This window comes from Cygnus olor, chromosome 4 (assembly GCF_009769625.2).
Source record: "Cygnus olor isolate bCygOlo1 chromosome 4, bCygOlo1.pri.v2, whole genome shotgun sequence".
NCBI lineage: Eukaryota > Metazoa > Chordata > Aves > Anseriformes > Anatidae > Cygnus > Cygnus olor.
The window spans coordinates 35,107,060-35,131,581 of record NC_049172.1 but is presented as its reverse complement, the minus strand read 5'-3'; the positions used below and the strand labels follow the sequence as shown (position 1 = coordinate 35,131,581).

The 24,522-nt window shown below is 39.3% G+C and overlaps 1 protein-coding gene across 13 annotated transcripts in view; it reads right to left on the bottom strand.

Moving 5' to 3' along the window:
- SLC10A7 (solute carrier family 10 member 7) overlaps window positions 1–24,522 on the bottom strand; it is a 149,973-nt gene that overhangs the window by 103,504 nt on the left and 21,947 nt on the right. The window contains exon 4 of one of the 13 annotated variants that reach the window (XM_040554899.1): window positions 1,116–1,647. The exons of 10 other annotated variants lie outside the window; for them this stretch is intronic. The gene's annotated coding sequence lies outside the window, so the exon portion shown is untranslated. Of the gene's footprint in view, window positions 1–1,115; window positions 1,648–13,213; window positions 13,305–13,955; window positions 14,075–24,522 lie in introns of those variants that run through there. 2 more of the 13 variants (XM_040554898.1, XM_040554897.1) reach the window with 2 other exon arrangements.

Genomic DNA, 24,522 nt, shown 5'->3' with positions numbered 1-24,522 from the left:
AGTACTGAAGAGCATGTACATCTCCACTTGAGTTTGAAACAGTAAGCCTTAGCGCTGCTAAACAACAAATTCACTTAATATTAAACAGGTACAATTTCAGTCAACTCATTATGGCACTAAGCTTGAGGGAATTCTCCTGCTGGTCTGCATTACCAGGGAGGATCGGCTGGCCAGGAGCGCTTTCAAGTGAGAAGGAACTAGCCCACCTCTGAAGGAAACCTACTTGGCAGTATTTGGCAGAAACTTTCTTCTTCCCATACCTGAGAATAGTGCAAACCTTCACCCCTTCATCTCCCACCTTATCCTGGAATATATATACAGAAAACACTGCTAAGATCTGTAACAGCGATAGCAACAAGATCCAAGACAATCCTCACAGCTACAAAAGTTATTAAAAAACAAACAAACAACAACAAACAGACAAAAGGAAAAAGCAAAGCCATAGCCAAGGGGCTGAGCAGTCCCCCACAGATGGGTGTCCAAATACCACAGCAAGTACATGCAGCATTCAAGCACATGTGATTCTGTGGCAAATCAAACTAGCATGCCAAGGTTTTGACAGAATTAAATACTGAATACGTTCTAAACTCTGTTCCATTTCCTTTTATTTTGGTATCAAACTACCCTGGAATTAATTAGACTCAATATCTTTCCCTAATAATGCAGCAGAACTACACTAAAGGAGACAAAAAGATATACTGGCAACATTTGGAATGCCTGGGTCAAAAAAATGGCATTTTATCATTCTTGTCAAGATTCAAATGAAATGGCTGTGCACAGCTCAACCATAACTACAGTTTCTTTTTACTGCAGTGTCACAGGCAAACAATACTGCCCATAGCTTTACATGTGGGCCATATATAAAAAAAAGGCTTTTTCACCTTTATATATATTTAAAAAAAATAAAAATAACTCATTTAAACATTTGAGTCTTGAGTGTCATTTGGCAGCCTTTAGGGAAGTAACCTTCCCAACTGTGCTGCTCCGAAGCTTACACAGGAACTGTGTCCCCCAGGCACCCCAGAGAGGATGCAGAGCATGTGCCATGCACCACAACCTGCGTGGCCATGAGCCGTCCCCTCTTCGTGGAAAGGGCCAAGGCTGCAGATGCAAAGTAAGGAAACTAAAACGCCCCAAAGCATCTCAGTAGGAAGCAGTCTGGCCATTGTACGAAGCTACTCTGTGTAGGCCTGCAATTACCTGCAGCTAAAACCTTATTTTCAGACATACATTAGTGGGAAATACAGCTCAAGTACCAAACATAAGGTTAATATCCACGTTAACATGCATGGCACAACGCAGGAGAGCAAAAAACCTAGAAGTGTAGAAAAGATTTGGAGAAGGAAAGGTAAGAACTCCAGTGGTACTACTACAGGATTACACAGAGAGCATGATGTGGTAGTATAACATACTATAGTGTCCATGTTATTAATGAAAAACTTAATAGATCCATGCCTCCTATTTGTCAGAGAAGAAAAAAAAAGGCTGAAGAAAGTAATGGAAATGGCTTGACCAAACAGGACAGAAAAGGAAATTTTATCTACCCAAAGAGATCAGTGTAGTTCGAGAAGGTGGAGGAAGAAGGCAGGACGTCAGAAGTAGCTTGAATGAGTCGGCAGAGTCCCTTTAAACAACTCCTTCCATCTCCTATTTAAAAATAAAATCTCATGTGAGTGTTACTGCAGCTCATGTCTTAACTGCTGTTTCCATTAATAAGATGTTACAGCTCTGTAGAAAGCTATTTGCCACAGCACTGTTACTGCAAACAGAATATAAATATACCTAATAAGGTTTAATCTGTGTTGCTGTTCATAACTATTCATCTGAGCTCAGACGGGAAAAAAATATATATATTCAAGTTCCTGGTTTTGAGCACTAAATTGAATCAGGTGTCCTCTTCTCTTAAGAAAATTAAGTTGCTTTTGTGCAAGAGTGTTTTAATGAGAACAGAGCTTGCCGACATTGATAAATGGGAATGACACCAGAGAGAGCATGTAAGCAGGACAATATGTGCATGTTACAGTCTTACAGGCTATTTTTCACTGACTATCCTGAATGACTTCGCTGTTTCTTAAGGGGCCTATTAATCTCAAATTTAGTTATTACACAACGTTTATTTGAACATATATTCTGTGGATGATGACAGTTAATAAAGGAAATCTTTTACAAGCTGTATTTTTACATATTGTTCCAACTGCAGCTCCCAGTCACTCTACTGTATTGATGGAATAACCTAGTTATGATGCAGCTTTAAAAAAGGCACATATATTCAGATTCTTTTCTAAGCATGTGGGGACTCTTAAATAACTGTTAAAATGCATATAAAATCCTGCTACAACACGGCAAAAATAAAAGAGGTAGTGTTAACTGTTCGGCAAAATCTCTGGCTGCACAGTTGCCCACTCAAAGGCAAGGCACATGCCTTTTTAACACTCCAGCATAACCTTTGAGAAACAAATAGAGCCTGGCTTTGGCCCTGGAGGTGTATATACACTCCATATTGAATTCAATAGAAGCCATAGTATGCATCTTACACATGAGTTTGGCCCGGCCCTAGGTGTTTATATACATGATAGGCAGTGGTATTTCATGGAGGGGAAGAAAAAAAAAAAAGAAAAAACCTGCAGGCACCGATAATAACTAAATTTTTCATCCAATCTTATAAAAATATGAACCAATGTTTGAAAAGCATCCTAAAAGTACTGAATTACTTGCATTTTTCAGTGGAGGAGTGGAACTGCACACATAATCTTATCCTCTTAAAAAAAAAAAAAACACAATCCCCCCACCCCCAAAACAACCAACCAAATAACAAAAATACAAAAATGCCCACCAAGATGTGGAGGGGATTATGTTTTTAACCACTGCCGTGTTTCCTGTGGTCCAACACATCTGTTCCCTGTGAAAAAGTTACCACCTCATCCCTAACCTGCCTTTAGAGCTGTGCTGACAATATGAAAACATTTTTTTATTTCAATAATGTTCAGTAACCATCAGTTTTAAGGAAGCAATGTTGAAAGGGCTCTAGAATATGAAAAAAGAATAACCAACACGCTGCTTGCATTTTAGCAGGGGAATATCATCCAGAGAATGATGCCTCCCGAACACGTCATTGAGCCAAGGCTATGAGGCTGTGCACACTACAGATCTGTTCCGTGCTGGCAGAGGTTGCCGCCACCTGAATATGAGTTTGTGCTGCTTCAGCCAGGCTCAGTGCTCTGCCACAAGCAGCACACGGAAACGAGCTGGGGACTCTGCTAGCAGCAAATTATTGCCTGCTGCCTACTCCTAGCCAAGTTCTCTCTGTTGAAAACCAGCCTTTCACTCCCCCATTTTTGTAGTTCCTCATAACCATCACAGCCTGTTGGTAATAATATTTACAAATACAAAACCATCCATCAAAAGGGTGTCAGAAGGCAGGCCTTTTAGACTCACTTGTTTAGTGTATTTGCTGCTCCACTGAAGGATTTCTCTGTTGACCGATAGTTTCAGCGATACTGAGAGAACGAAAGAAAACTGTCCTGCTCTTTCCTTACATCAACAAATGGTAACCTCTTCTGTGAACAACATGCACGACTCAAGGGAGTTCTGGAGGGTCAGCCTGCTATTTATTGTACAGAGGCAATAGGAGATGAAGACTAAAAACCAGGATAGTACTTACACTAAAGAGAGAATAAAACCAGAGTGTGTTAACATTTGTTAACAATTCAAATAGCAAACACTGAGCATTCAGACTTCCAGAACGTTTGCGTGTCAGTCTGCAAATTTCCATTGATACTTATCATCTATAGAGTAGCAACAGAAAATCCATGCTGAGCAAGGGTTGGAAACCAAGCAGAACGAATGTGAAAGCCTTCAGAATCAGCACAAGAAAGGACACATGAACAAAGCCAGGAGAGCAGAACCTCTGCCATGAGCCAGAATGCCCATCTCCTAAATGAAAGGACCAAGACACGGTCTCCTCAGGTACAGACGAGATGCTTCATGAGACACGAAGTGCACACCACCTGACCAACACACGCTACCTGCTGTACAACGCTGAGCTGCTTTGTCCTGCAGTTTCGTTGCTTTATCCTAAATACCACAGACCCATCCGTATCAGATGCTTGCATGGCTGCATAGCATGCAAAACCAATATGCTACTCACACGACTTACCAGGAAAAAAGGCTTATCCAGGCTCTATCCAGAAACATAAATGTAGCCAACAGAGCCCTTCTACAACCTCATGTCTATGCCTTCACGAGGTTAAGGAGAACAGAGATTTCTTCTTTCTAGCAACTGTGGCCCATTTCCTTTTGGCAACTAGAAGGGCTGTCAGTGGAGGCGGCCACCACAGCTCTCACTTCGTCCTTGTGTCAGTCCTTTACCAGCCATACTCCAAGTCCAGCAGCACCCCTAAAGCTGTAGCTTAACCTTCTAAGTCTGCTGCCCTCTCACCAGCTGCAGCACAAACCACAAAACGGTACTCATAAGATAGAGTGCCTTCCAGCAGCGGGTCCTACACCACGCACCCCACTGGGGAAGCAACCTGAACATCTACAGTGTTTTTTTGGCTACCAACATGAATAAACAGAGGCAGGGTGTTTTCTTCTCCTGTACTTGAGAATTTTAACTGCAAATACTAGATTTACTGTCCAGTGCCAGTGTAAACGTTCAAACAAGAAGTGATTTAAAGCTGACAGCCTCATAACAACACATGCTTTCTCACACTGAATACACATGTGCCTAACTATCTGCAAACTCCTTATTCTAGCATCTGACTTCCTCCTCCACAAACTTCACGAAGGCCTGTTGTGACAGTCATATAGCCAAACCTGCTGTATGAATTTTTGCCCAAATGGAAAGCCTATTTCCATAGTTCTCCTAGACATCAGGACACAAAATGTAACTTCTACCCACGTACTGTGAAGTATGAGCATTAGCAGCCATACACCTGACATCTGAATGTGAACCAGGCTGTGCTACACAATTAGAGGGTAAAAAATATAGAACATAAGCAGTCACTGACACTTTGGTATGAAACCTACGCAAACTTTTTTCACATCTTGTATTTGTTAGTGACTTGAGGCTTACTACCTTAGCAGTGAAGAAGACACTAGCTCTTGTACCAGCAAAAATGGGCTGCTGAACAATGATTTAATAAAGGAGGCTCAGCTAAACAATGGTATACGAGTAACTCTGCCAACTTGATCCTCTCTTCTGGTCAAACATTTCATAACTGTAAGTGACTTTCTCAAAAAAAAAAAATTACTGTAGAAGGTATCCTCAAAAGGATACAAAGCAATAACAACCTCCCAAACATACTTTTATTTAAGTTCACATTTTCTGAGATCTTAAGCTGTGATAAAAACACTTAAAGGTCTTGTCCCCTGATTCTCCTGGAGACACATCATCCATAACATGATTAGAGGTCTAGTTAAACAATGCATCCCACAACTCCAAAGAGTATTACTTCCCTGCTGAAGTGAAATGAAAGCACAAGGCCACTTTTTAAAAGGTGCCCTTTGCATTAACTGTAAGGCTGTGCCTGCACCAGCATCTTTCTATAAATATCCCACTGTCATATTGCTTTCTGGGCAGTTAGTAGCAGAACCAGACATTTCAACTGCAATGCCATCCAAACCAGCCCAGAATAGCATTGTTATTAAAGTCCTCGTCACTACCGCCACTGGGAACAGCTTCACCATTACTCGTGCAATGCCAGGAGCTGGGAAATAAAGCATTAATCTAAAGGAGGTGCACTGCATAAAGTGGCCCACTGCACAGATCCACGAACCTCCACAGCTTATATCGGAATGTGTCACAGGTCACAGTTGCAAGATGCAGAGATTTTCATCTCATCAACAAATGTCTGGTTATATCACAAAGAAATACAGCTACTTTCTTTATTTAACCATAGCACAACGTTTGGATTTCGTGCAAACCAGTATTGTATGGCACAGGAAATTCCCCTCTCATGAGGCCAAAGCTCTGCATGCTACAACGTTGTGGCAGAAATGCAAAGGGATAGGAAAGAAAAGTTGTATACTATAAGGAAGAGACTAGCACTGTAACCACTACCTGCAGGTAAAAGAAACCATCTTTACGCGTGCGACAGCAGTTTTCTAAACAGTGTTCAGATACCCCTGTAATTTAAATTCACAATTCACATAAGTCTAACTAGAAATAGTTATACACATACACACACAGAAGGGAAAAAAGAGGGGAAAAGTGTGTAACTGTGCATCTTTAGAAGCTATTTATCTCAAAAATTTGTCCCAGGAGTTCAGTGGTGTATCAGTACTAACCGAAGCTCCAAATTTGCTTTCAGAGAAAAAAGCTAACTACAATATCGGTATTTACCACTACCTTCCTTTGGAAGCACACCCAAACCACCTTTCAATTTTAATCAGTGAGATGGCCCCATTTTCCATGGGACCTGCTATATCCTCTAACCCAAAGGACCAGGGCAGCTAGTCTTCCCTGAAGTTCAAGGATAAGCACTCAAGTCTCAGTCGAGTCTTGGTCACGGACCTGATTTCACAACTACCCGGCTAGCAGTAGCAGTACATCATGAACTACAAAAACACCAGATCTGTTCTTTGAACTTTTCATTCCTACATATATAATGTACGTATTTTTATGTTATATATAATTTGTGTACATGTAAATAAAAGATATGTAGGGACTCAGCTAAATTAAAGACATTCTTATTATTTCCTTGAAGTAATTTACTTTATTCTCTAATGGGACAAAATACTTTAAAAATGCTACTTCTCTGAAAAAAAGGTGAAAACATCTGAGTGTTTCATGTACAGAATCCCATTCACATTCTGCAGAGAGCAGAGGCTCACCAAGAGCTGCGCCGAGTGCTAGTCTAAGAAATGCACAAGCTTGTTTTACTGCAAGAGGTCACAAACTTGCCATGTGCATTAAACATGCTCTTAGTGGCTGCATTCACTGAGCTTCTACACTCTCCATTTACACCCAGAGCTGGCTGAAAACTGGAATATCCACCATCAGGGAGATTCCAGTATTTGAACATTTGCTTTAATCCTAAATTTACTTCCCTAGAATCACAACTTCCCATACAATATTTGGAGAAAAAGAAAAAAAAATAAACACCAAAACAACTTAACCATTTCATCTTGGTATTTTGCTGCTTCCTGCTGAATTGCTCAGGCACCTAACAGAAGGTGGCCTCTACCCCTATTAGTCTCTACACAAAGCTTTTCAGCTGGTCCACATCTCCCAGGGTGCAGCACTGTTACCAAATTCTTATGAGGCACTGAGAAGGTAAAGCCAGGCAGATCAGCTTATCAAGAGAAATGAAGGCATGAAGCACCTAAATTACAGTGAAAAATGTGGAAGACTTCAACCTTGTTTGCAAAGCTGCAAGATTGACCCAGGTTAATCTGACCTGAAACAAAATATTTACATACAGATTTTCCTGAAAGAAAGTGGAAACACTTCTAAACAGTCTGAATTGCACACACACAAGAGAAGGGAAAAAAAAAAAGTCCCCAACTATTTCCTACTAAACATGGTTTGTAGCCCAACTTCTGTATTTCTAAAGCAGTTACTAAATAATGAATTGCATGTACAATGTAAAAGAAAAACAAAAACACAATTATTGAAAAGAAATCTAACTGGAAAACACTTAGTTTATAATGTGTCTTTTTTCCAGTATTTTGTGCTTAAAACTATATTCTCACCTTACTGAGAAACTGTAGAGACGAGGCCAATACATTTTGAATTGCCCACAGGGAACTCCAAGGAGAACTCAATAAAAGAAGTAATCAATAATTTTGTGTTCAGTGCAAAGGCTCCAGGAGAACACAGGCACCACTACAACCTATTCTGCGACAGTTGCTCATCAGAGGCACTGAATGAGGCAAGAGGCGTGGAAACAAAATTGTGTTCTGTTACACCATTTAAGCCCAGAACATAACATTAGCTACCCAGTTAGACCAAATAAGTTTGCAGAAGCTCACTTTTCTGTACTGCAGGAGATCCTGGTTCCAAGACAGGCATACCGCCTTACCAGCAATGCACAATGTCACCACATGTGAACACAAACCTGAGGAACAAAATTAGGATGCAAAAACAAGCATAAACAGCAGAAAAAGTCACCTTGTACTCCACAAGCAATTCAAAATTACATCTTACACAAACACCAAAAACCAACTAAAGATAAGCACTTAACAACTTGATATCTGGCATGATAATTGCTTTTCATAAATACATCTCTCACTTTAAAAAGTTTCATTTAGGTTACTGTTTCCTTGAGCTGTCTGTGATCAGCACATTTTGGGTGAAACAGACAAGTAAGGATGTTAGAAATCACGTCTGGCTAGTATTTTGAGTCATGTTTTGCCACTAATAGAAGCCTGATAAAAGGTAGAGAAAGCCTCTGCATACCTGTGATACCATCAAAGGGGGAAGCAAAAAAGCTGTTTACAAAACATTCTCTTCTCTGCTACATACATTCATTCTAAACCTGAGCTGCTGTTTAGTCAAGTCTATTGTAAAAAAATGTCAGAAAAACATCACAATATAGTCACCAGCCAGTCGATTTAAAGTTCAATTTGCTCTAACACCACAACAAATATATTTCTATAATCTGTGTATCTCCTCCTCCTGTGGAAGTATCAACAAAATTCAGAGCGATACTTATCTATAATATATAAAAGAATCATATCAGTGCTATAAGCCATAGTGTAGCTATATAGCAGCAGAGCATGAAACAGTAATCAAAGTCCTGAAAAATACACCATTGTCAGCATTGTACACTGGTACCAGTGTATTATAGCACCTCGGCTTAACATAAATCAACCTAAGTGCCTGCTTTGGTAAGCACTTCGCACTCAGTGTACATCAGCACTGGGGGGGGAGGTAATGCACAGAGAAACAAATCAGAAAATGGGACTTGTAAATAACAATTCAATTAGCAGATTTATATTACTGGTTTCCTAACAAACTCCATACCCATACCTAGAGAGAGCCCCTCCTGCGGCCTCCCCCCCTGCCGTCTGCGCAGGGCCGCTCTTTTTGCTGCCTAGCCCTTTGCCCTTTCAATTGCCGTGTGTAACTGCGCTGTCAGAGCCGAGCCGCCCCTCGCAGCAGTGGGCAATGGGGCTGCGGCGTTACTCCATGGGCCCAGCCCTCGGGCGGGCTGCAGCCGGACCCCCACAAGAGCCTCAGCCCAGGCCTGAGCATCAGGGTGGGGAAAGAGGTGGTGGGTGGGGGGCTGCCGCTGTATGGTGGGGCACAGCCACAGCTTCGTGCCCTGATCCCTCTGAGGGCCAGGGGCAGCATGCTGCCATGCCGGGAGCTCACCTGTGTGCCTGATGCTGCCAAGCCCCTTGCATACAGGGAAGGTGTAAATCCATTGCGCCGCATGTTTCAGTGCTGTCCTGTCCCATGCCATTGTACTTACAACATGTGTGCTGCTTAGACAGAGCACGACCTCGGGTACTTACTTAGCTGATTAGTTTTTCTTAATTTCTTCTTCATTTCTTCTTAATTAGAAGAAAAATAAACACACACACCAGTAAAAGATACTACTTAGTTCACGTTGTAGGAGATGATCTCAAAGAACACAAGGAAAAAAGACCTTGGCTCTAATACAACTTATAATTTTGTTTAAAAACACACGTGCCGCAATTCCCCATAATGACAGAAGGCACAACAGAAATGTAATACAGTCTTATTAAAATCATGTTTTGCAGACTGTGCAGACCCAGATTTACTTGATCACTTGTGAAGCAAAATTTCCCTAACCTCATTAATTTTCATTTATCTCACCCTCTCGAAGAAGGAGGTAATCAGAAGCAAATTTGTGTTTTATTTTAATTCTTTCATTGTTATATTATCAGTGCAAAGAAGTCTAATAGATAGTAATTCATGTCACAATACTCTGTCAAAGAAAGACCGTATAAAATGATGCTAACAATGTCATTTAAATATTTTAAAAAGCAGACACTATGGAAGTTCTGCCTGCTACTACTCCTCTACTCCACAACAGTAATAAAAACTACACGTCACCAAAAAAAGAAACCTGTTGCTTTACAAGCAGCTCCTTTTCAGAGCACAGCCATCCGCGCCTGTCAGCACAGTCACAGCACCTTGTTAGCAGCAGCACCGCTCTGAACCGGGGAGAGGAGTGCTCAAAACCAGCCCTCTGCATTGAATTCATTCTTGGGCACAAGGGTCACGGACAAAACACCAGGATAAGCCAGGGGGCTGCAAATTATTTTAATATAGTCAAGGGTTTTTTCTTATACAGCCACCAGCTCGTACACCTACTATGACTTGATTTAGACTTTTAGGGTCTGCAATTTAGAGAGAAAAAGCTTTCTCAACTATCTCATGATCCTTCAAACCCTCTCCTTTGCCTCACAAACCAACTGCCATCATGTTGGCGATGTCAGAGTGAACATCATCCAAGTCAATTGGAACACTGACTACAGGTTTTCTCTTTCAACATCGCTAGATATACATGACTTTCGTTAGCTGTAAACCAGGAAAAGGAACGGATCAATTTTTAATCATGAGAGATTAGAAGAAAAATCCCTTCCTAACACTCAGTTTTCTTGAGGTTTGTTCTAATTAACTGCCTCCTTTCTCCAAGCTATAGGTCAAAACCTCCACAAACCAAAGTAAAGGTAAGTTGCACAAGACATGCCGGAAAACCAGAAATTCAACAGCAGGAGTTGTCTAGCAAGAATCTAAGCATAATCAAGTCCTCAGGAACCTTCTGCTGTTCGTGGTAAATGTTTTGTGCTTACAGATGCATTGCCACCAACCACAACAGAAAGCTGTAGTGTTATTTCCATTCCTCATTTTTCACTTGCTGTGAATGGAACATGTAAATGGAAATACATTTGTGCATGGAAATACAGATTTTCCATTGATTTCATGGTCTGTACAGATGAGGCTTGTGTCTCAATGAAGTTAGCAGGAGATTTTTGTAGCTGGTTTTACACAGCCCAGGGTCAGAATGTTGCAATAGCTGACATATAATAAAAGGGAAACTGTGACCTAAGCTTCTAATAGAGGATGTGCTCAGGCTATGATGGGGTGTTTACAACAGTGAATACTCCTGAAATTACTAAATATAAAAGTTGCTGCATGGAGGAAAACGTATACATGTTTTCTAAAACATAATTCCTATGTCAACATCCCTATAAAGACCATATTTCCTTCCAGCGACAAACTATTGCATCCACACTGATGATGTATTTTAGTTTCCTCCACAATTTACACTTGTGTTCACTCACAATTTTCTTCTTTCCATTTGCAAGACTCACTCACTGAGTTCTTGGTACAGTCCCTGCTCTTCAATAACACTGTTCTATGGTTTTATTCTTACATACCCGAGAGGATGACATTAATGCAACAGACAGATGTTTTCTTCCGTATATAACTGCCAGCAGAACAAATACCTCCCTAGCCCCCAACTGCTCATCAACTGTTCTCACAGATTTGTAGGGGGCAGACTCTTTCATTCCTATGTTTTTCCTTTCCGAAAGTTATTTCAAATTCATAAAGACTCTTCTGTAATGGAAGTGCTCAGAAGCAAGCAGTATTCAGAATACAGTGTAACACCTTAACTATACACAAATTTACTGAGCTTATATAGGGCATTTACACCTATTCCTCAGTGTACTCAAGCATCTGAATTGCTCCAAAGCCTGTTTTTTTTCTCAAGTCCAGCTTCGGACTTGAAAAAAGAAAGAGGGAGATAGTAGTGCTTCTAATTCTCTCCCTTCCCTCACATCTCTGAGAAGCACAATACCTGTTCTCTATCCTACCATGATTTTAACAAGGCTCAAAATATTAATAAGATGATCAACTACACCTGCTGACAGCCATAGGGCTTGAAGGGCTAAATATACCTGCATCACTAGAAAATGTTGCCCTGCCATTTCTTTAGGCACCAGATTTTTATTTAGTTAGTTATTTTTAAACACTGCTTTGGGTGTAGAGCAATACTGATAAGGTATGCAACTGGGCAGGAGCAGGGGGTCGACAAATCAGCAGTTGTGGCCATGTTGGAAGAGAGACGGGCATACCTGTCCCAAAGGTAAAAATGTAAAAACTCAATGCACTTCCAGTCAAGTCAGCTTTTTGGGGGGTTCTTGCTTGAGTAGCATGTTTTGAAGAGAAACTGTTAAGACTGAAACAAGTAAGTAAATTCACTCTTTTAAATCACTCCAGGGATCTTCTCACTGATTTCTCAAAAATCTGTTAAACATATGTACCAAGGGTAATAAATTGCAAACACATATTTAGTATGACTAGAAATTCACACCCTCCCACTCAAACACATACACACAGTATTTACCACACATGAACATTACACTAGAGACAGTGAAATTGTAGCAGTCATAACACAGACAGTAGGTCATATCTGATAACTACAGTTCATTATTCTAAAGCTAAAAAAAATTGTTCTAAGTCTACAATTCTACAATGACAGGCAATGTTTTCACTTAGCAGAATAGCCATTCCACTCATAACCTTGATATTTTCATCTGGAGAATAAAAAAAAAAAAACATAGAAAGCTGCCATCAGATTTTTTTTCTCTCTCTCCAAGAGCCACCCACCCTAAAAGCATTACAAGAATTCAAATACTTACAATCTTAGTCGTTATTTTAGACTGCATAACAAACATGTTAATCACTAAAAAATATTAATTAGCATTTCATTAGAAACATCGATATGGCAAAAAGCGGTGATGTGCAGACATCCTGCCTCTGGGAGTAGATTTGAATTCATTTTCGATTAGGAGGCAATGATCTAACCCACTATCCTGACAAGTTAACTATCCTAACTGACACAATCCTGGATAGGAATAACACCAGCCCTGAGAATGCCACAGTAAACAAAAAGAACTCTTGCTAACTTCTGCTGTTTACAAATGACAATGAGGATCTGAATGAGTTACACAAATTTGCTACTTTGACAGTACTGCAATTTTTTTTTTTTTTTTTTTTTAAATTAACAGCTACTTACGTAACGGTACCAAAAAGAGCAAATAGTTATTACAGGCAGGACTGCACTGGCAAGAAAATTTAACCAACAAAAGGGTTAATTAGGGATACAAATTTTCTCAGACTGTTAATAATGGGAACAACACATAGTATGTGCCCATAAGTAATTCTCAGGTATCTTTGATCTTCGGCCCCAAGCGATTGCTGTTGCCTACCATACCCTGGCCTCTGGGACTCTCTCAGAACCAGACATCTGGCTACTTTGTTGTTTTAGACTAATCTCTTCCCAGGAGAGCTCAAGAAATGACACCAGGCAAGGAGGGTCCTGGCAAGGGAAAAAACATTACAGTATCAGCAGATTTTTGAGTGGACTAGAGTATCAAAATTGTCTTCGAATTTCTATGGGGATCCTGTGGCTTCTCTGCTCGCCAGCTCGGCTTTCACACAGAACACACATGACCCCATTTTAAGGAGCCGCTAATCTCTTTGGAGAAGCTAATGAACGATAATCCAGGAGAGAACGCATGGCAAGGGCAAACAGACATAGAAAAAAGCAAGGAATAGGTGGATTTAATAAAGATTTTATTGAAAGGTCAACACACTGCATGATGAAATAATGTTTTCAAAGCCCTACAAAAATAACTCCACCATCCAAACACTCTTTTTGACTAATTCACTGTCTTCGATTTTAACTGCCAGCAACGTTATCATTAAAGTATGACCCTCTGACAAGTCCAGCAGTATCAGCCTAGTGTTGGACTGGCTGCTCTGGGCTTAGAAAAAGCACACTTCACAATGCACTAAGCCCACGGGGGTAATGGGCTACTAACATGAAGGAAGGAAGGTTTAATATTAAGGCTAGAAGCTTCCACCATTTCTGTCACCTGAGGCTAACTGGGTTTTGCCCCAAACTCTAGTCTGTTAGGTTCCCATCCTCCCCAAACCAGAGGTGTCATCAGATGTGATGCTCTGGGCAGCTGGACAAGAACTGCTGTAGGCTTCAAGCTGAGCAGGCGGCCCTGCAGAAGACGACCCTTCTCCTACACCTATACTTCTATGTCCTGGGTGGTCCCAGGCAAGGGAAAGAACCAAGACCTGGAAGAAATAAAAATCTCACACATCTTTCTCTGAGGACGGTAAGCATGCCCATAACATGAACATCATCCCAAATACATACTTCTGAGCGGCATCACTTTTAAAACCTAGGGGTGGCACATAACAGCAGTAATAAGAGATCACTTCTTGACTCAAAACCACCACCACACCTTTTCTTCCCTTCCCTCAGCAAAGGCAAGTTAAAAGGGGCACTAATGAAATGCAGAATCTAATCCTCTCCGAAGATATCATACAGGCCTGTATGATCTAACTTAGCCTCATTTCAAGGTACTTTCAAAGCATTCAGAACAGAACTTTGCCCAAAACTCTAAATACTCTGTCATATTGCATCAGCTCCCAAAGTAAACAAATCCTTGCCAAAAACTTACGTATTACAGACAGAAGCAGTTTGAAAAACGTGTGCTGAACTTTACTGAGGACCAGGCTGTTACAGAGCACCCTACTTTACTTTTATCTTCTTATTTCTTACAACACAGATACCCTGCTTCTTACCATCTACAGCATTCCTCTGTGGAAAAAGTGGTGCTAAGAAGTTGCTCTAATGTATTTTAGCAGTTTCTTAATGCACTCTAATATTTGAATCAAGAAGAAAAGAACTTGTGCTTCTAGTTACACTATGAGGACAGTTAAAAAAAAAACTGTGCAGTTCAGCATACTTGTGAGATATGCAAAAAGATGCCTTTTTTTTTTTTTTCTGAATATGACTGAATTAAATGCTCCCAATTCTCCAAATTGTCCCTGCTTCCTCTCACCAAGCAGGTACATTGTTCAAATTAACATGGATTTGTCCAAACAAATTTTACAATACCAGCAGCACCAGGACAACACAAACTGTTTTGTATGCTGTCTATATAAAATATTTGCTTAACAGATGTTTCTCTTAAAAGATTTGCTATGTCAGCCTGTTACAGTTTAGCTGATGCCTTCTATGACTGCTGTAGCTTGCAAGTAGCTATGCAGCTTTACACAACAGAAACAAGTCAGAAAAACTCAAAATATTCCACACTACTACCCTAAAAACTTATACTGTATTTACTAGTACATCATCTATTGCAGATGAATCCAAACTACAACGTAATAAGAAAAGCATTTGAGGTAAAACAGGTCAAATTTACATGTTTAAAAAATAGCACATGACTACATCAGTGAAGATTGCACCAATATAAGTAACAAAAAAAATGAAAATAGGTGCAATGTGGACTTTTAACTTTGGTATTTTATGCCTTGTAAACAATTATAAACCTGCTGTCTTCACTTGCCACAGAACCCTTAATGGTGCATCCTTCACACTTACCTTCCCTACTCCTTTTAAAACAACAACAAACAATATTCCACACATGAATATATAAGATCGCTTCACAAAATACACAGAAGATAAATGGTTAGTCAATTAAGCAAGCAAGCCCCTTACTAATCATACATATTAAAGACAGAAAAATACAGAGGATGTAGATATAGATTCTAACAACGATTTCTTGCAGTGTCTGAAAGTAAGCATGTTTTTTATAGGATCATCTTAAATACTACTACTACAACTCCACATACATTCACCAGACATATTTTCAAAGCCATATGCCATCACCACAACTCCAACAGCAAATAAACCAATGTTTCAGCAAGTAAATACTCCTCGGTTTACTCTGAGTAGTAATTAAGGTGCTATGGGTATCCAAACAGTGGAAACTAATGCCATCTTCCACTATCCATTAGAAAATCACAGCTATTCAGTGAGGTTTTCTAACAATAAATAAAACCCCCACAGCCGTTCTCCAAAAAGTCAGCAGCTGGAAGAAGCGAGCACAGCAGCATGACAGGAATGCCAATATATCCATACAAAGGCAAATCAAATATGAAAGTAAACTCCAGAGAAAAAAGGTCTTCAAACAAAATTCATGTTAACGCTTCTCCTAATTTGGAAACGGGATGGAATACCTTCCATATATTTGACATAACAGTGGAACAGACAGAGGAAAAGCCATTTTGGATATCAGTAATGTCTTGAACAACATCTGGAACTTCTCCAAGAACGTGGTCAGTCTACACAAAAACAGTTCATGAACGATATTTTTAATGACAAGCGTTGATCTCACTGCAGATCCATTAATCCTTCCAAAGTACTAATGTCTATCTAGGGCTCCTGATTTCAACATGTACATGAAATGCTGTGCGTACAACTGTTACATACTCTCTTTATTTCCTAATCTAAGCCATTTAACAGTATTACTCTACAGTTCACTGCTGACTGCACATACGTTATGCAGTTCTTCATTTGGATAGTTTATTTCTGTATATACGAGCAAACCTTGGGGAAAACATCCATAAACAACTCTGATGAAATTCACCCAGGTTTTGGAGGCTGCCTTTACCTCCAGTGAAGGTTGGAGGGAATAGGCATCTGAATGGAGGTGGAAGAACTCCACATTTCCTCCACTCAAAGCTGTTTCTTATCTTGTAATTAAACCGCTCATCAGCTAATAAAATGTCTTTATACGCCTCTAATACCTGCATAAGGGGATAGCAGAGGGCAAGTGTGGTGGTATTTCCTGCCAAAGACACTTCCTACAGAAAGATAAATATGGTTACTCTAACATCGACCCAATGAAATACACTTAACTCAGAAATACAGTTCTGCCTTCAGAAGCATTCATAGCATGAACAATACTGATACTTGTCTCCAATTTTCTACTTTAAATTTATAGGCACAGTTTCATTTCTTTGAAACAAAGCCATTTACAAAATGGCAGTAACTAAATGAGAATACAGTGGGCAAAAATGCAAAAACATACTTATTTATATATCTACCTAGTGTTTTACAACAACTGCACGCTTTTGCTTAATGAGACTAGTTAAGACCAAATACTACTGCTGGAATCCACCTACTGTGAATGATACAGACCCCGGTTTTCATTTGCGAGTCTTACTCCGACTTACTCAGCCCATTGCTTTGATTTCAACAGACACATAACTGATTTACGCTCAGATGAAAGAGGAGAATCAGGCACAAGTTTCCAGGTAGCCTCAACAGCAGCACAGGTGTTCTGTTGCTGGTAGCAGCTGGCATGTGCTAATTGGCAGGAAAACAAAATTCAACTATTTCTAGTTTTGTAAAAACACGTAAGAAGAGAGATGGCTCAAAATAAAGTCTCAGCATATTACAATATGCTCCACAGGCAGAAATAACCTGACAAAATTAAATTTTCCATTGCCTTGCACTGCACAATTGAGGAGCTTGAAGTTTGAAAGACAGGAAATCTCCTTAAAATTTGCTTGTATGGCAGATCTGCATAAGATGCAAAAAAAAAATATTACAGAGTATGAAAAGACTCTCTTGCCCCCTGCCACTTGCAAAACAAAACAAAACAAGAAAAAAAAACACAAGAGCTGATAAAGAAACCATGAATACAGTGTACTGAAAGCTTTGCTAAATTAGCCATCCACCTCACCAGATACTTTATGATAAACTAGCATAGCAAGCAATTTGCTCAAGTAAAACACTCTTGAAAGTTAGAAGCACTGACTGATAGTAGGACTGAGCAGTCTGGGCAGCTGGGAAATATCTACTGCAGATTTCAGCGTGCCTGCGTATTAGTAAGGAAAGACAAACGACATGCTGGAACTGGCTAGTGATTTGAAAGGGGAGGAAAATTAAAATCAGGGTGATCATTTAAAGACATGACAAAATGCTTACAGGGGATGCAGTGAATAATATGCAAAAATACTGGGGCAAGGAGAGACTGACAGGGTGGTAAACATAACAGCACTGATAAGATGACAAGAAAGAAATTGTGTATGCTTTAAAGAAAAAAAATGTGAATACATCTGAATCCTGTTTACAACTCAGAGTTCAGACTCACAAAATACCTGGGCTATAAAGTGTCGTAACATCCTACAATTCATATTTCAATAAAACAAGGTAATTGGAACTAAGGCAGAGGCTACTATTTTGAATGTACTTCTGTTTAAAAAGAGAGAAAAACGTTACAAACTGATTTAATGTCAATGTAATACAAAGGAAACTGAAAAGTAAAATGCTGAGGAATCAACTAAAACAACGAAATGTGAGCACAAGGTAATTATTTTCTTGTTATTTGCTGATGACTACTGTGAGTTTTATCTGCTGGGAGTATCAGGAAGGTTTGAAAAACCAAAAGTAGCAACACAGACATTTGTTATTCAAGCGGTCATGACAGCAGACCCCTTACGGAGCAGAGATGTCTTTGTGGCTTTATTTCATTTTCAGAAGGGATTTGCAGACAGCATTTTACAACACTGCGTATTTTCTGGGTATGCCATACTTACAAATAACATCTATTGTTCTGACTTTCTCAGATCATAAACTGCAGAGAATCAAGCCATGCAGAAGTTATCGACATGGGTGGTATGAATAGCAAAAATGTGCTAGCATTGGTAGGTCACAGAAGTTTGTGTCTATGCTTAGAAATAGAAATGCCTCACAACTATACAAAAGAGGCTGCACTGCTGGCTGTAGAGAAAATGTATAAGAGAGGCCATTGACTACATTATTAAAATGTACACCTTAGAGAACATAACCCATATAAAAAGTCTCACTTGACACAGATAGTCTGTACCATTTGGACAATGAAAGTATAGCAAGTACTTTTAAGATAATACGTGACATCAACATTACAGAAAAATATGTTAGAGGATATGTTTTTGAAAATGGCATGCGATCACGCAATTTAAAAACAGAATCATAAAATATATCCATAGACATAAAAATTCAATTCCAATCTAACTTTAATGTTGTCATTTCTTGAATTCTGGGTAACCTGTCAATCCAGCTCTCTCATGAGTCCTCTTCTCATAGGACTTTTACGAAATCGTGTATATTGAATATATGAAAAGTTTCCCTAAAAACACATTCATTTTGAAAGGAAGTACTTTGCTTAAGTAAAATGAAACCTAATAGGCATTCCTTGTTTAAGCTTTCTCTAGTTCTAGGTATAAATTAATTCTCTAGAAAGAAGGTTTTGTTTTCGTATTTTCAAAGAAATTAAAATATCACTTGCTAAAAATACATCTCCTTGTTATTTATAGCTGTAACTCAGGGAACAAATATTCCTTTTAACAAATGCCTCTTCTTAAAGTAGATTAAAGGATTTACGAAAACAGAACACAAACCTTGAATTTTATCTAGATGGGAAATGGCATAGAAATGAGACTAAACAGAAACTTCTGAATAAAATCACTACAGATGAAACCTTCTTGTAAATTCAGTAACCTCCGTGACAGAGTACAAATACAAAGGGTTTCGTTTTTGAATATGGTTGCTTAATATTCTACTTATAAAAGCAGCACAACCCTGGCAAATTTCAACCCTTCTGCAAGCAAACAAATTGAGCACTGTAAACTCTGCGAACAAGTGAGTGCTGTTATTGGCAGGGATATTTGCCAAACCATTCCCAAGACGCAGTAACAGAGTTCAGACTCTGCACTATTGAGCAGATTTCTATTGCTCATTGCTATCACTCAAATGCATGCATGCACACATGTGAAGTCTAGAAGCAATGTAGAAGTCTGCTGAATAAACTGACAAATGAATATCTATTTCTGCTGACAGGATGATGGTCTGGGTCACTGAAGACCTTGGTTCTACTCATGCTTTTCTGCCCTGTTTCACTGCAATATTTGTCTCTTTTTATGTGGACTATCAACAGATCAGGACAGGGATACCGTTATTACTGTATGCAAGTGTGCTTTGATTAATTCCGTTGGGACCGGAACATTGTTCACGTTTACCACATTATATTTCTATTGAAGGAAAGAACTATTGTTATTAACTAAGGAAGGTATTTGCCTTTATGCTGTAACAGAGACCAGCATAGCTGAAAAGCTAGGAAATTTTCCAAAAGTCTTTGCAACATTATTAAAAAAGTGTTTTTTTCATTTAAAAAGGTTGAAATAAAGCCACAAAGGATGGCAAATAATTACAATAATTCTCATCTTCAGTATTGGGATTAGAGGTTGTAAACTCCCTGTTGATGATGTGAAAACCTCAGTGAATGTTTCATGCCCTGGTATTATGTCTGAGAAAGAACTTTTCAGACTCCATTATGTCCGCCATGAACTTGATCTTTCACCTCTAGTGAAAATCCTCTTATAACTAGAATTCTAAAGTTAATGATGAGAGATTTCATTTGCTTTCCAAGCACAGATAAAACCTTTTTGAAATACACTCTCACTGCCGTGACCTTGGTCTATGACTTAAGAGTTCACCACATGTAATAATTTACTTTGCCCCATGGGACTCATTGAGATTTCCTTTTAAAAGGTTTTGGATATGCAGTTAGAACTGAAACACTCTCACAGTATGCATCAAAGCATACATCCTGTATACACTACAGATGTTCTGCAACAATATCAACAAACTAAATGAACTTAGATCGTTATAAAATATAACAACAAAAAGGTCTAGCTAAGCAAAACCATCCACACACTAGAAATCGAATGTTTCGGGAATTCTGCTGCAATAATGCACAGTATCTGCTAGAACAGGGAGTTTCAAAATTTCACGGGAGTAGTAATATATGTAAATTGGCAAATTAATTCAGGAAATATACCGTTGCTCTGGACTTACCAACTCAAACAGTAATATTCAGCTCAAGCACATGCTTTTGAGTTTATGAACCACATAATTATCAGAATTGCTGCATTACAGCAGCAGTCTCGCTGCTGACTTTTCTTCGATAAACTGTGTGCTATTTTATTTGCTCATGTATTTCTTATTACACATCCTTTTACTATTAAAACTACACACATAAAATTGGAACTACTGTATTCACCTCAATATGCGGCTTGCAGCCCTAGTTAAAAAGCAGCATGAAGTGCACTTCCATGAGCGGTAACATGCTGCCAGGTGTGAGCACAGCTCCAGCCAGCTCCCACGTAGCGCCGTCCCTGCCGAGCGGCTGGCTCCCACCAGCTCCCTGGGGACATGTACGTGGGCCTGAGACAGAGCAGCATGTGGAGGCAAACACCATGGGCCTTGAGAGGTTGGCCTGAGGGCGGCAAGGGGACGTGGTGAGCCAGAGAAGCAAATGGTTTGGAAATCCAGCTCATAGGGAGTGTGGGGGGGAATAAGACAAGGTACTGAATGCGTTGGCAAAGATTCTATTTAATGGTAAAACTTCCACTTCATCACCACACACAAATCATAGGGGGGTGTTGTGCTTTCAGGGCACCCTATAGTAAGCTGAACACACTGATGATCCTTTGCTCTTCCCTCGCCCCTCAAAATTTCCTAAACTCTACCATCTTCTCACAGGGGCTCCCCACACGAGTACAGGAGTTCAAGCCCCTGCTACAGCTACTCTGAATGGTGTGATTTCCCCTCTGTCCCTGTTAACCTAGAGGTATCAGCAGAACGGGTACATTTTAGACAGAAAAGGCAATACACACGACTGAACACCAGCAAAAACCCTAGCTGCGCAGGAAAGCACCTGGCTATGGGGACCTTAAATCTGAAAAAGCTCCCAGGAGGCGTGTGGCTTTTCTTCAACATCTCCAAAAACAGTTTAACAGCAGCTTGCTATTTTCAGAGTCATAGTAGGGCCAATATTTTCCAGAAACTGGAGCCTGAAGTAATGCTTTTCAATCAGAGAAAATTTGCTGCTCTACTGCTCTCCACAGTTTTTGCCAAATGTTCTAACAAATAAACACAAAAACATTCTAACAGAAAAATACAAACTGGAAACACTTAAAACACCCTATCTTCTCATAAGAGTTCTGTAAGAGAAATAAATTTGGGCTAGTTTATTTTTATATAAACAAACAAATGTAGAAAATTGTTTTGTCTCTTCACGTAAATGAGGTTTTACAGTATTAAAGACAGGTTTTTTAAAATGTATTAAATATAATCATTTGACAATTAAAAAAAAAGACCGAAACTTCAGTGTTCCTTCATAATCATAAAGATGAGAAAGAAAGAATAAATTGATAAATTCAATTTAATCTCTTTAAAAGAGAAGTGAATTTAAAGATAATAGTAATTTTAACTGAAAATCCTTCTTAATGTTGTACAGGAGTGATTTGTACAAGTCAGGAATTAACTTGCATATCCAAAAAGGGAGCTGAAGAAAACAAATACTGAATTTGCAGACCCGATCACTTTCTTTCCTATATATTACTATTAGCCACTATGCAAATGTACTCATACCAGCTGAAAATGTGCTTAAGTAGAAACAAAAACCTTCCCAAGTGAAATACTCTCAAGCTTTGATTTTAACAAGCAAATGACAGATATAAGGAAGGGGAAGCAATGTAACATTATCTCTTTGCTAGTCACTGTTCAGAACTTGCAAATTTCAAGAACCATGATGTTATCTTTGACTAAATCCACTACAGATATTTCTTAAGGGCAGTTCGTTATCTCAATAGACAAGTTTGATTTCAGTTTATCTGCAATGAGCTGCAAGCAATCTTACATAAAAGGTATTTTTGAGATTTCAAAATGTTAGCAACGTTTTATATATAATCATTTCAAATGTTCTTTTTTAGAAAGAAATACTGAACTAATACCATATTTGACAACTAATGTTGTTGCATATTAGCTTTAGCTAGTCTTATAAACACATTCCTTCATTTAGTCACAAAGCTGAGGCCACCAACCACCATGCTAAACCATTTGCAGCAGCATCCCTTCATGCAAGAGAGTCCGGGCCCACATGGACAAGTGGGCACATTAATAGAAGTCAGAGGAACCATTTTTATTGTTCATTGTGGAAAATAAACCATTTACACAAGCAACAAAGCTGTAAAGTGTCTTCTGAATCAGTAATTTAACACCAATCCTAACACATGCAACAACTAAGCCCTTCACTTATCGTTAAATGAAACTTAATATTAAATTAGCGTTTGCTTTGCAAGCCACCAGGTGAGGGACAGCAGAACCAGAACACAGCATGTCCCCAGGATTCAGGGCCAGCAAACCGCACTGCTTTGCCAAAAGGTAACCACTGAAAATGACCCCTGTACTGTGAATGTTGTCATCGTGCAGGCATTCAACGGAATTATGACTCCACAAGACACTCCACTGCAAACAAATCTCTTGTAGTTTTTTGAAGCTGTCACTTTAGAGTAAGTATTGCCAGTCTCCACCACTCTGCTAAAAGATGGTCTTTTGTTTTAAAGGCTGTGGAAGGGAGAGTAACATACTTACCTCACCAGTAAAAGATCTGCAATTTCTTTCAAACAGCTATAAAGATTAAAAACCAAGCTGACTTTTAGCAGGGCAGTAGACCCCACTCTCTGTAAATACTTTAATAAGAACATTACTGATTCGTTCAAACAGTGCCTATCCTTGCTTTGCAAAGGCAATGCATTTCATACAGCACTCCCTGCTCAATAAAGGAAGCTCTTGCACGCTACAATTTTACAGTGAATTAACCTGCAGATCAAGACAAATACAAAACCACCTTGCTTTAAAAAGCCATTTCTGTCAAGCATGAGAGCAACATCCTTTTCCTGTCCTGTCGTGAACAGCTTAAACATACACTGAATGTCCCACAGCAGACAAAAAATAACCAAAAAAAAAATCTCATTTCCATGGCCACACCCTGTAGAATAGTGACAGCAAGGCCTCTGAAAATACTTAAAAAGACAAATCTAGGATGGCTGAGCAAACACAGTAAAAAAAAAAAAAACACAGGACTATGAGAATTCCAGGTAGTTTCCAGACACAGCCCAGGCAGTTTGGCAGAATTTAAACAGTTTTTTTTTTTACAACATTTTAGGTTATGGCAGAGCTGCTACAAGCACCCCAGATTTGAGAAGGCTGAACATGCACAGCCTACAAGTTCTGCCATGCGTCTTACAGTAAATAATGTTATGCAGTTAAAAGATGCAGTATCTTTTATTGCATTTCCCTCATTTCTTTGCTCTACGGCATCTTTGCCTATCACCTTACATTTGGTTTGTGACCTCAGTGGAACAGATTTTTTTTTTTTCAAACACACACGGGGATAGAAACAGGGCCCTCACAGTGACTTGGTGAATAGAATAGTTCAGTTGGAAGGGGCCTTAAACATCATCTAGTCCATCTGCCTGATCTCTTCAGAGCTAACATGAGGAAGAGGGAAGAACAGAGATCAATTGGTTTTAAACCCAGTAGTAAGGGACATAAAATACAATCCCAGAAATGCATGATGATGTGAAAAAATTCCAGGCTCCCAGGAGTGTAGGAGAAGGGCTTTTTCCACTGATCACCTTATGAGCCACATGAAAAGACCCTGCATTAGAAGTACTGGCAACCAGGAATAAAATTGATTCTTTTTTCACAAGTCTATATCACAAGTCTAATTCATCCACTGATACCTTACTGTAGTAAAAGAACTCCTTGTCAAATGTGTCAGCAAAATCTGAAACTTCGTGCAAACAGATGCAAAGAATTTGAAGGTGACATGTTCAGA